At 39.7% G+C, this 12586-nt stretch overlaps 1 protein-coding gene across 3 annotated transcripts in view; it reads right to left on the bottom strand.

The window, feature by feature from the left end:
• Positions 1 to 12586, bottom strand: part of CCNL1 (cyclin L1) — a 214846-nt gene that overhangs the window by 185348 nt on the left and 16912 nt on the right. The gene's annotated exons all lie outside the window — the stretch shown is intronic.

Raw genomic sequence — 12586 nt, 5'->3', positions numbered from 1 at the left:
AGATTCTTCTCAAAGGAGAAGGAGCAGGAAAAATTAACTGAATGGGAGAGACAAACTGTCAGTAAAATGCTTTGTGGGTCACGGGACAATCTGGAGTTCTTAAAAATATAAGACTGTTTACATTCTGTTTTACATTAGAACGCCATCAAATTACGTATTTCCTCATTTTCCTCACATTTTTAAGTGCCTTTCTTTCTAAGATGTTGAAATGTATTAACGTGTTATCAGGCTATACTTGCTGTGCTGTCTTAAAAAAAAAAAAAAAAAGTTGATAGACTGCTATAGGGTGCAGTCATTCATTCTACAGACAAGTCAATTCCTGACGGATGAACAATCTCTCTACGGAACAGTGCTCCAGGTCCACATGCAGGCAGTTCATTCAAACATTTATAACTATCAGTGAAGATCCTACGTTGCAGAATTACACTACTACAACTGCTTGCCAATGGAAACCAAATTTCAGAATGGCAGAGTGCCTTTTGAAACCAGTTAACTGATTAACACTGCATTTTTATTTTTAGATGCACTCTCTAAAGTAATTTTTTGACATTTCTAAGTTAAGACTTTCAGTGGTGGGTCATTTACAATTAAATGTGTGTTTTGCACGGATCTACAATTTTTTTCTAATCCGTGTGCAAACATACTGACCAATTTTATGTATGGGTTTTGCTTGTATTTCCTTTGGAACTCAAGCTTATCCGACGCTTATGCTTTCCAAACAAGAGAGAGAAATATAGATACAAATTTCACTCAATATTGACAGACCCAGTAAAGGATTACTTCTACATGTAAAATTTTACATGTTTGTAGCTTCTTGGTGATCCACAACACCACAGAGAAAGTTCTCCTACTGGTGGGTTTTCACAGATCTTCAGTGTATTTTAAGCAAAATTCCACAATCCAGATTCTGATAATGGAGAGAAATAAATCGCAAGCACAAATTGCTTTGAGCACCCAAGTACTAGCTGAGTTAGCAGAGGCTTGAGAATAGGTCATTGCTGCAATCTCAATTTGTAGCCTTAAATGGCTGTGCAGATGGTCCTTAGAGAGTTTTAGACAGCAACGTTATTTATGAAGTATTAGGGAAGTTCACTTTCATTGAGAACTTGGACGGTCCCATTACCAAGCAAGGCCGATACATGTTAAATTTTTCTCTTAGGTCTTCTCAAAGTACTTCTGCAGTTCTATTTCTAAGAAATTCCAATGTTGGTTAATAGTTGAATCTTCAATGCAAAAGTCTCACTGGAGGCAAAGATCTTTCTTAGAAAGCCATTTTGTACTCAGACTAGCCTCCCAAGGGTGTAATTATTATACATTCAATTTTGATTTATGCAGAATGGTGAAAAGCTTGTGGAAAGCAAAATCAAGAAATTATGCACGATTGCATAGATTTGATAAAGAAAATGTTAATAAGCCTACACAGTACCCATTCAGGGATGCTTCCTGAATACAGACTTCGCAAAGACTTAACGTGGAGGTTTTTCTTTTTTAAGTCTCAAATAATGGTACAATGTTTCAAGGGACTGAGGTAATCAACCAGGTGTTGTGGCTTCCAGAAACGGCCACACTGTTAAAGCAGAAGACTTGCAACTGCAGTAGCGCTATTTAGCATTATTATATTGGCCTGCTCTCCATTTATCTCCTTAACATTACAGAGGTTTGTGACACCTCTATATTTCTCAATTTCTGAAACTTGTGGGAGAAAGTTTCACGTGGGTAACCTGTTTGTGCCACCTGCCACATAACTCAAAGTCATGCCAATGGATAGCACTGAAGCATCACTGCAGATTTGTGCAGAAGCACACTTTAAATTCTATACATTCCACATATAATGCCCCGCCGTTTAGGATAGCCTGTAGACTGCCAACATAAGGGAGATCCCTAGCCGATAAACAGAATAAACATGCAGAACAGGTGCATGAAAGAATACAAATTGCTTAGTTACCTTTGCCATGCAAGCTATCATGAGACTGATTAATGAGTCACCTCAACCCATCATATTTTACTTTGACCCTCTAACCCTGGATCATTGCTAATTATCATGTGTTTCATGCTTCAAACGTCTCAAGAGCAGAGGAAAATATGGAGAAAGCGCTCTCAAAACAATGTCCAACACTGAATGGTTCAGTGCTCAAAAACCCTGAAACAAGAATACAGGCAATATTCTTGAAAGATACCGCTGAGAATTCCAACATTACAATTGCTGTCTAACAAACTAGAGCTTAAATAGTTCTCCCCTCTACAGTTTTGGCTTCCACTTAGTGGATTCATTTGTCGAATTTGAAAAACAGAATTCGAAACACATGTCTCATGATAAAGCAATAAAATCAAATTAGATGGCAAGAGAACAAATATAATGCACAGCACAGAAGAAATGGAGACCTGCCAAATCTACATCATGCTGCTATATTGGAAAAAATACAATGCAAGCAGCGTGATTTTCCTTCCGCCACTGTCTTTTTACCCCTGAAAGTTCATTCCGTACTAATAATGAAATTGGAAAAAAACCTGAATAGGAAGAAATTCTATAAAAGGAAGATGATTTCTTCATCTAAACTACAATGAGCAAAGGTCTCTGGGACCTAAATATAAGTACTGGGTTTGTATGTATGTAGAATTGAAACCACTGGGGTAACAAAGGACTTGGTGCAATGAGGGCTGGTTTTGCTCACCAAGTGCTTAGTATCTTTCGTGTAGTGTACCAGCCTTCCTAGGATTTGAGCCATGACCGAACTAGAGTTCACCTGACTGTTGCTCTTTCCCATTTGGAACAACTGGGGGGCCTCGCTGCTCTTCCACTTCTTTCCTCTTTAGGAGGTATATTTGAATAGAAACAAGTAGTATCCCTCCCCCCAATTTCCAAACTGTGCTAACGCTACCTATAATGTGAACTCCTTCCCCGTGCCCTTCAACCAGATTCTAAAAATTGTTAGAGCAGCTGACCCAAAGTGTTGCAGTCAGCTTGGGGTACCAACTGAAAAGCATTGCAGAAACCATGAGACATCTTACAGAGTAACATTTAACCACCAGCTAAGTGCAACTACAATTTCCGAGCCCAACTCTCAGGATTGCTCTAACATATTTCCAGGCACTGGTAAATAAGACAAGTAAATCGGTCCCCTCACTCATGAGCACCACATTGCTTCACGCACAGGATCACAATAAACAGAACACATGGGTAACCACACACAAATCCCCCACAGTGTAGCATGAATTGCATACTATGTACTTCGGACCCCCGTAATGGTGTAAGAAGCTCTACATTAGTGCTACAATATAATTCAAATTGGAGGCTTTTTTTTTTTTTTTTTTTTTAATTTGGAGCAGAGTAGAGAAGAGGCTTCACATGTGTTCAATCAAATACTGGCAGTTTGGGATATGACATTATAAAACTCACTGCAGTGATGTATTTAGGAAATACACCTAGGTTTTCATATAACGGTTTAATGCCTCAGAATTACAGTAATGAAAAATGGTCACAGTAGGGAACATATTACTTTTTAATGCAAGTTTGCCCTTTGCAGCATGAAGACCTGAATGGACTAGTTACAATGAATGACCTAATTAAATCATCAATTGGACCGGTGAGTGTATTGGTGACTGCTAAATGTTCCTAAAAATAGAGTTTAGCACAGTGTGCCTGAACCAAGATGCATTGGCCTGTTACAGTTTGCCTAGGTTAAACTGTAAAATTACACATTGTGTAACTAATGTAATTATTTTTCCTCTATCCCTGGACATCATCCATACCACACGAAAATAGTGGGATGCGCCTATATTTACAGTCTTTCTAATGTTAATAAGACCTTGCCTCTTGCCCCCCCCACTTATTAAGCTTCTAGGTACGTTTATTTGGCATTACTATCCAATCAAGATTCAGATACAGGTAGGCAATGTAAACGTAGCAAATGTAATCAAAGATAATTATGTATGAGTTATGGACAGTAAAGGCATTGAGCACGTGTTGAAATGAAAAGAAAGCGCAGAACATGTTGCACTATTTGATTCAGCCTAACTATAAATAAAACTAAAAAGAAAAAAGTGATAACACATTGTTTTTAAAAACAAATCAAGTGCCTATTATCCTCAGTATTTAATTAGAATGTCCTCACCAACGTTAGCTCTTCTGGTATTTCCTTAGGGGAAAACGCTTTTTGTGAGGAAAACTATGTCAGAAATACGAATCATTTAAACTGATGCTTCCCTCATCCTTTCCAGATGTAATGTTTTGTGAACGTGTGTTTGGCAGCAATTTCAGTCGAGAATCTAAGGCACTGGTTTTCTGCAAAACTCGACTTGGCAATATTTATCAATTTTCTTCACAAAAGAGAACATCCTCTGCCACATTTTTGGGAGAGCAATGGTGATAAGTGTTGATCACGTCATGCAACAAACGTTCAATTTTTTAGATAGATGTGCTGGCAAAGTTGTTTGTTCACTAGACACTCAGACAGTTTTATATGTGAACTTGGGTCACCGTAATCCCGACAGGTGAAATTGCTCCCCATTTTCTGCTTTCCTAAACAGGACAACCGTACTTTCCTCTATTTAAGCTGGCATCTATACTTATTACTGCCTAGGCTCTTTAGGTGAGAAGCAATACCCACGAACACCCTGCTTCAAAGTAGGTGATGTGCTGTGTTTCAAACTGTACATAACTGTTAACACTCAGCCTAATGCTCTATTTTAGCGTTTTCGGATCATAGAAGGTTTTGCCGCTTATCTAAGAAATCAGAGAGAGGTGGGTAGGGGGTGATATTTCAAAAGGAAATACTGATGAGATGTCTTGAATATTTTTTCCTTCTTGCTTCCTTACCATTCAGGCAGGATTTGTGGTTCTATGAATATTGTTGTAGCCAGAACATTGTGCCAGTATGGACTATTTAAACCTGGAGTTCCTTCAAAGTTGCTGTAGATGTCTTTGATCAGGCTTTTGTTCTTTATATCTAATCCAGTGTTTTTCCACGACTTTGTCTGACCTAGTTTGGCAGCTCCAGTTGAGCATCTGCTTTGAATTTTTTTTAGCCGGAAAAGGTAACTTACAGGGACTGCTACACTGTCCTGAAATCAAGAGAAAGGCATTTAACTTAGGTGGAAGCTAATCGGCTTAGTGTGTGATACTGAAGACCGCTGATTATACTTAAGGCAATTAGTCCATCGGTATAGACAATTTTCCAAACCCGTATTACATATTTTAACTTGCAATCTTTGGGGTAAGACGCATGGATATATATTTTTTTAAAACCTATTTCCAGGCTACTGGGTTATAAAAAAATGATTGACTCTAAAAGGAGCGCACATATTCTAACACTGGAATTCCCATTACCTCCGTCATGTGTACTGGTCAAAGAATACCAGCAATATGAACAGTAAATAGGAGGGAAAAGGCACTGGGGCATTCTGAACTATATAGCCATCCAAAGTATTGCAAGTATTGAGATTTTAATGCATGCAGAGCGCATCTAAATTGCATACAGACACCTTATTTTTTTTTATAAAATAGACTGGCCGCCAATTTATACTATAAGAAGGCATACTACTCTAAAAACAATTGATATTAACAGCATAACTGAAACAATTGTGTCACTTTTACTATATGTTTAAATCTGAAAACCTTTTCACAAGACATTAAAACTCCTGAGGTGCATATGTACGAATAAATAGATTTCTAGGTGACTATACCTTGGATATTCCCAGGAACCAAAAATTATCTGGCCTGGAAATAGCCACTGAAAAAAGTCAAGGCTACACTACAATAACCCTGGAGATACATGTGTGCAATCAGTGTCCATTAATCGTTTGCAAGTGTCCTAATCATTACAAATTAAACAATTTACACCTGGACAGCAAAGAAAAAAGCTTAGAACAAGATACAGGAGTTCCTCCAAATGGTTCACCAGCGGCCAACCTGTTAGTCCCCGATTCCAGTGACCTATTCTCAGAACACTGGCTTCTCCGTGGGGATTTTCGATACTTCGCTCATTGTTGCCATGACGACAGCTTCATCTCTATGTACCACTCCACATCACCCAGGCATTGGTAAATGTAGCTGGTTGCTGTATAGTTGGTTGCAAGGGAAAAAAGAAATCAAGTCAATAAAATGCACCACAATGAAAAAATGTACAGAGCATGACATTTAAAAACAAATTTAAGAAATTAAGATGGTACCCAAAACGATTAATTAAAATCTGATTAAGAAAAATAATTATGCATTTGCAAAAAAATCGCATTACCCCGACTAACCACTACTTGCCCCTAAACACGTAAGTGCATCAAATCGCACCAAGATCAAAATACCAAAATTCAACAGCATATAAAACAAAATGAACGGGGCACCCACTATGAAAAATACATGTAGGCCTTTGAAATTAAAAGGTCATGACCATAAACCTAAGTATGTTGAACAACAAATGTTGTATATAGTTAGAAAAAGTGGGGATAAAAGGGCATTAAAAACAAAAAAAGAAAGTGGTAAACATTGAGCTTCAATCAACAGATCAAACTAAGTTTCATTACTTGCAAGATGTCAGTGGGGAAGATCTTGATAATGTCCACAAGAAGGGCTTTTTTCCCCCACACCAAAAAACACAATCCTACATTCCAAGATGGTGTGAAGCTCAATCTATTTAGATTTTAAGCTCACAGTTTACAAGAGCAATACAGGAAAGCCAATCTTCATGAAGGTCCTCAATGTCTTAAACCCAACTTTTATTCAAACCTTTCTCTTGCTTACACCTGACAAATTAAATTGCTTTCAATCCATGTTCCACCTTTAGCCTTATCACTGAGGAAGCATTAGTTCTGTGTTTTAAGGGTTTCGTGCAGCAGAAGCCCAGGGCATAAAGAGGTCATATTCTCACCACCAAACTAATTTTTTGGGAAAGGGTTTTGGAAATGTTGTACTGTGCAGCCATAAAAAGCTGCCTGAAGAGGAATGGACTTCCTAATTGCAAGACAGTGAGGTACCGGGCTAAATTCAGGTGTAGAAGTGTGACCAATAACTTACCTTCCAGCTGAAGGAGGTGTTGCCTTTCAACCAGCCCTTTTCATGTTCAACAATTAGTGACCTTCGATATTAATGTTCATGGGTTAACTGTTTTATTGCTTGGGGGCCTGGCGGGTACCATGGTGTAGGAACTACTGAGGTCAGTTGTCAAATATTTGCTTAATCCACATATAATGCAGCATGGTAACAGCGAGTGGCCTTGGAGTGCTATGTAACTAGAGTAAAGACAGTAAAGTCCATGAAATTACGGGCACCTGAAAAAGCAAAATGAAGTTCTTGAAAGATGTCAAACTGAGTGGTGTTCTGGGACGATACAGTGCTGAACCCACAACAAAACGGTTTGTTGAATCTTCATAGTTTTGATTTGGAGGACAACCCGGAAGAAAACGTAGTTTGTACAATCATATGAATTATGCTTTAGGTCCTGTTAAAAACACCTCCACCCTTCAGATTCAAAGTTTATTTATTCTTGAAGACTTAGGTAGAAGCAACGTCTGAAGTGGAAGGTAGCTTTGGGCTTTACATTTTGCTGATCCGATTGTTAAACTAAGATTAATCTTCTACTAGTGAGGCAAGCAAGAAGATCAAAGGTTTATTCAATGAGAAACTAGAAGGAGATTAAAACTTCAATCAGTGCGTTATTTGAAAACTCTCTAAACTAAGAATTAAATACAATCAAAATCAACTAGAAATCGTAAGTTTGATGCCTAAAAAAAGAAAGAAAAAAAAAAAATCACTAGTCACTAGACATTTTTGGTGGGCTGGATGGGGGTGAATTACAAGGGCTCTACGTGCAAGTTGGGCCAGAATTCAAAAGGAAAAGGCTAAACCGAGTGAGAAAGATTTTGGTCATTTAATCAGGAAGTCAAATTTGTATTCATTTGACCAAGCTAATCTGGGCGCATTCAGCCATGCACCAAAATTAAACATGTCACCTGTTTCAGAGGCATCAACCTTGAAGTAAAGCTTATGATAATCTCTGGATAGGGGAAGCAGGCATGCCTGCTTGTCAGGAAAGAACATAAAGGGTGGGACAGACGCAGGCAGCCACACAGTTCAACCTGCTGCTGCAGCACGGAACATGAGCTAAAGTATAGGTAAAGGCCCTTGGGAAAAAAGCGCAGGTCAAAACTGGGAATTATTTAAGGGGCGAGTCATTACAGAAGAAAGAAACATGAAGGATAGACATAATACTCCGCAATTAACATTAGTTAGGAGCTTCCAGGACATGCGTCCCACTGATGATCAATTCCTTGAAATACTACCATGCATGTCATCAGATAGATGTTAGCAGGATCCTATCTGTAGCAACAGGTGCAAAGAGTCGAAATTTCACTAAATGTCTTATGCACAGAACACTGAACAGACCGTTTACCAGAAACAGTTAGCAGAGAAGTTTAGCATTTCCTGTCTCTGAGAAATTAAAAGATGCGTCCAATGATGCTTGGCTTAAGGCTTATTCATAAATATTACTTCAACGTCAAAGGACAATTATGTCCTCGGTAAATTACAACAGCCAATGGCTAAATGAAGTTTCCATGCATGCTGTGTCAGTTTATAAATTTGATTATGTAGGCTATGCCGTATACCTTCAGAGATTTGACCCAACAAAAAAAGTATTTTGACAGTTCGTTTAAGATGTCATCACAGTCTCAGAGACATGCAAGTTTAAAAAGAGCAGCTGAAACCCAAACCAGGTCGTCGAGTCACTGACTCTCCAGTCTCTTAAGGCTGGGAGGTGGAAAGGTAATGCCTGTAAACCCAGTGCATTCACTAAGGTTCAGTGTGCACTGAGCACAGTTCAACTCCTTAAGCAAAATTGAAAGAAAAATATACAACTGAGCCTCTCCTGGATGTATTGCCTATCAGCGGCAAAAGTGAAAAATATGGAGCAGGAAATCTAATTAGGGTAACCAAAAACATATTATACAATAAAAAATCTAAAGGGGATATTCAGAGCTAAAAATCATACTACCACATATTAGCCACTAAAATAACTAACCGTATATATTTCAGCAAACTATTTAATGGAAGAGCTTGTAAAGTGTCACAATGAGCTCACTAACAATGAGAGAAAATAATGTGCTGCCCAATAAAAGGTACTGCCATACACAGAACGAAAGCACCAGGAATAATGTGAAAAAGATTACCAAAGCTAGGAAAATGGAGAAATGGGGTAAACGTATGCAGTAATTTAAATGGTTAACAAGAAACAGAGTGGGCGACAAAACTGTTCTGCAAGATAATGATTAAAATAAGGCAACTGTAAACCTTGTGAGGTGCTTGCGGTAAAACGGAAAAATGTAAAAATTATGTGACACTTACAGGTCACAAACAAAACGGAAATCGGAGGTCTCAGAATTCTGTACAGGGAGTGCAGAATTATTAGGCAAATGAGTATTTTGACCACATCATCCTCTTTATGCATGTTGTCTTACTCCAAGCTGTATAGGCTCGAAAGCCTACTACCAATTAAGCATATTAGGTGATGTGCATCTCTGTAATGAGAAGGGGTGTGGTCTAATGACATCAACACCCTATATCAGGTGTGCATAATTATTAGGCAACTTCCTTTCCTTTGGCAAAATGGGTCAAAAGAAGGACTTGACAGGCTCAGAAAAGTCCAAAATAGTGAGATATCTTGCAGAGGGATGCAGCACTCTTAAAATTGCAAAGCTTCTGAAGCGCGATCATCGAACAATCAAGCGTTTCATTCAAAATAGTCAACAGGGTCGCAAGAAGCGTGTGGAAAAACGAAGGCGCAAAATAACTGCCCATGAACTGAGAAAAGTCAAGCGTGCAGCTGCCACGATGCCACTTGCCACCAGTTTGGCCATATTTCAGAGCTGCAACATCACTGGAGTGCCCAAAAGCACAAGGTGTGCAATACTCAGAGACATGGCCAAGGTAAGAAAGGCTGAAAGACGACCACCACTGAACAAGACACACAAGCTGAAACGTCAAGACTGGGTCAAGAAATATCTCAAGACTGATTTTTCTAAGGTTTTATGGACTGATGAAATGAGAGTGAGTCTTGATGGGCCAGATGGATGGGCCCGTGGCTGGATTGGTAAAGGGCAGAGAGCTCCAGTCCGACTCAGACGCCAGCAAGGTGGAGGTGGAGTACTGGTTTGGGCTGGTATCATCAAAGATGAGCTTGTGGGGCCTTTTCGGGTTGAGGATGGAGTCAAGCTCAACTCCCAGTCCTACTGCCAGTTCCTGGAAGACACCTTCTTCAAGCAGTGGTACAGGAAGAAGTCTGCATCCTTCAAGAAAAACATGATTTTCATGCAGGGCAATGCTCCATCACACGCGTCCAAGTACTCCACAGCGTGGCTGGCAAGAAAGGGTATAAAAGAAGGAAATCTAATGACATGGCCTCCTTGTTCACCTGATCTGAACCCCATTGAGAACCTGTGGTCCATCATCAAATGTGAGATTTACAAGGAGGGAAAACAGTACACCTCTCTGAACAGTGTCTGGGAGGCTGTGGTTGCTGCTGCACGCATTGTTGATGGTGAACAGATCAAAACACTGACAGAATCCATGGATGGCAGGCTTTTGAGTGTCCTTGCAAAGAAAGGTGGCTATATTGGTCACTGATTTGTTTTTGTTTTGTTTTGTTTTGGAATGTCAGAAATGTATATTTGTGAATGTTGAGATGTTATATTGGTTTCACTGGTAATAATAAATAATTGAAATGGGTATATATATTTTTTTTGTTAAGTTGCCTAATAATTATGCACAGTAATAGTCACCTGCACACACAGATATCCCCCTAACATAGCTAAAACTAAAAACTAACTAAAAACTACTTCCAAAAATATTCAGCTTTGATATTAATGAGTTTTTTGGGTTCATTGAGAACATGGTTGTTGTTCAATAATAAAATTAATCCTCAAAAATACAACTTGCCTAATAATTCTGCACTCCCTGTATGTTGCCCAGGTAAACAGTCTGTCACAACAAGATAAAATGCAAAGCATTCCACGAGGATGGAATCTTTTGGAAATAAGTAGACATGGAAGACTTACCAGCAACCACAGCTGCAAAGTCCATAGTAGGAGAGAACACAATTTTTAAGTGGACTGAAGACAAAAGGGACGATGTGGTGGCAAATGTTGAGATACAGTTGGGAGAGGGCTAGGAGGGCCCTACACAGTGCGTTACCTTTGTGACGTGAAATTACAGATTATGTTGCCCGTTTTCATAATTTGGGGTGAAGATAACTGTCCAACAGCACAGGAAGAGGGCACGAACGGCTGCTCCCTGCCTGGGGCATTTAGCTCCATTTCTTACTCCAAATGCATCTTCTGGTTCACTTTGGGCGTGAGGGTTGATTTTGTGCCGAGAAAAACAGCACTAAGTGCAGGGTTACGCGTGTGTAATTCAGTATGTTTTGCAGTGATATCGCGTAATCACGGTACAGCAAATTACATAATAATGCATTAAAAGCTGTGTATTAAATATGTACTAAAAACTGAGCACATGACATTGTATTAATAACTGTCAAACACCCAATTATTGTAGCAAAACCCTGGGCTTCTGAGGGGTGCAAAAAGGTTACTTTAATCGAGGTATAGTTCCACAAGCTCCTGTATGCTGGTTATGGGGGGGGGGGGGGGGGGGGGGGGGGGGGGGGGGGGGGTGCTGCCACTCCCTCCCTCCTCCCCTTTCCCCCACCCCACCCATGGAAGATCTAAACTAAAGGGTGGTAGAAGGTCATTAGCATTCAGTTAACGCCCTCAACTCTCGAACACGCAAGGCGAAACCAGACATCTGGGTAGAGTATACAAATTTGAGTTACAATAGTGCCGATGATCACTGGGTACGAGACCTACACAACACCAAATAACAAGGCTTTGTTCATTTTAGGGCCAAATAATACACCAGGGTTGAGTAAATTATGCGGCAAGAAAAGGCAAATTATGCAGCAGAATGCGAAACATTTTGTAATAGTATTACTTCATTATTTCATCATTATTAACCGGTTCATTCAGTGTTCGCACTGCACTCAGCAAGAAAGGCCTTGGGGCCCAGATGTTAGCACATAGAAGACAACGTGTAACCCAGATCCGAAGTGGAAAATGTGTGCCTAACAGGACCTGATATGGCCTTAAAAGCACATGCCTTCTGAAGCTTTAAAAATCTCCTTGCAAGCCCTACTTAGATGTTACACTTGAGAGCTTTGGAAGAAAGATGTCTATAACCCCTTGGGTACCCTTCTCGATTTCATGAGACAGCCATGAGGGAAGGTAGGCTAATGAGTGATTTATGACGTATTGCTAACTGAAAATGAGAACGCCTTAGCGATAGTGGCACAGACGAGGAGACTGTAGGTCAGGAACTGTCATCCGATTATACGATTCGTCTTTCGTTTAAAGGAAATGCCCAAATTTCCCTCTGTTAGATGAGTGTTGACTTAGACACACAGGACAACGACAGAATGCCGTCATCGCAGAAATAAATACAGGAGCGGGCGTCCACAGTGGCAGTCTCCGAAGTAGTGAGACATACAGAGTGCGTTTATAGTCAGGGGGGGTTTGGGGCACAACACCTCAAACTAAACGTTCTGTCCAC

This window comes from Pleurodeles waltl, chromosome 11 (genome assembly GCF_031143425.1).
Source record: "Pleurodeles waltl isolate 20211129_DDA chromosome 11, aPleWal1.hap1.20221129, whole genome shotgun sequence".
NCBI classification, from domain to species: Eukaryota; Metazoa; Chordata; class Amphibia; order Caudata; family Salamandridae; genus Pleurodeles; species Pleurodeles waltl.
The sequence above is the reverse complement of the archived record's forward strand: the minus strand, read 5'-3'. Positions and strand labels throughout refer to the sequence as shown.